This window comes from Volvox carteri (genome assembly GCF_000143455.1).
Source record: "Volvox carteri f. nagariensis unplaced genomic scaffold VOLCAscaffold_109, whole genome shotgun sequence".
NCBI classification, from domain to species: Eukaryota; Viridiplantae; Chlorophyta; class Chlorophyceae; order Chlamydomonadales; family Volvocaceae; genus Volvox; species Volvox carteri.
Window position 1 is genome coordinate 106,905 of NW_003307652.1, and position 1,429 is coordinate 108,333.

Sequence of the window (1,429 nt, forward strand, 5' to 3'; positions counted from 1 at the left end):
GTTTAGTCCGAGTGAGGCCGTAGAGGATAGTCAAGGGAACGCGGCGATTGGAGATTCAGCTGAGTTGAATGAGGGGGAGCCTATGGTAGTTGGCGAAGTACCTGAGGCACCTGAGGAGGAACCCACGGCTACCGGCGGTGCAGCCGATTCCGCCAAAGGGAAGCCTAAGACTACCAGCGGGACCACTAAGGGGAAACCTAAAGCTGTCGGTAAGGCAGCTGAGGGGGAGGATAAGGCTGGTGCAGCTGCCTCTACACAACATCGTTACCCCCAACGTGACCGTCATCCGCCCCAGCGACTCAACCTTGCTGTTAACGTATCGGACGTCAAAATCCCGAGCACCTACGAGGAAGCGATGGCCTCTCCGGAACGGGACAAATGGCAGGAGGCGATGGCCGAAGAAATCGGATCTATCCACGCATTAGATACGTGGGAGCTGAAGGTACCGCCGCCTGGGGTGAAACCGATTCCGGTGAAGTGGGTGTACGACGTGAAGCGGGGTGTAGACGGACAAGTGGAACGATACAAAGCCCGGTTGGTAGCAAAGGGCTATAAGCAGAAGGAAGGTGTTGACTTCAATGAGGTATTCGCGCCTGGTAGCAATCAGGTGACGTTGCGTACATTCCTGGCGAAGGCTGCGGCTGAAGGATTTGAGGACCACCTGTTAAGATATAGGCGAGTGGAACTGTGTAGGTAAAGCCAACCTCAACCGTTACAGGTATCACAGAACAAACTTTCAGTCAGAACATCATCTCCTTTATACCAAACATTCCATCTTATCTGTCGTACAGCCGTTAGTGTTCTGGCCGGAAGTCAACACTCCCCCTCGGACGGAACACTCGGGCGAATCCAACTCAACGAACACCCAGCCCTTCTCGAAACTGCACGAACTTCCCTTCCGGTAACGGCTTCGTGAGGATATCCGCTACCATGCTGGTAGTGGGACAGTACTCAAACTTCACCTGCCCCATAGATACCCTCTCACGCACAAAATGATGAATCACATCGATGTGCTTCGCACGTTCCGAAACAATCGGATTCTTTATCAAACTTAATGCTCCCTGGTTGTCACCCCAGATACGCATCACGTCGATCTCACACCCAAACTCGGGCAGAAGTTTCCTCAGCCAGAGCGCTTCGCGAGTAGCTAGGGACGCCGCCATATACTCGGCCTCCACAGTCGATGCTGCTACAGTCGGTTGCAACCGACTCTTCCAGCTGACGGCTCCACCGCCAAGGATAAAGGCATATCCAGTTGTCGAACGGCGGTTGTCTCGATCCACTGCCCAATCCGCATCGGCATAACCCTCAATTGCCTTGCTGTCCCTGGCAAAACATAAACCGAAACTCGCAGTCCCCTTCAGATATCTCAGGATATCCTTAGCAGCCTCCCAGTGAGCCTTCGCCGGCTCAGACATATACCGCGCAA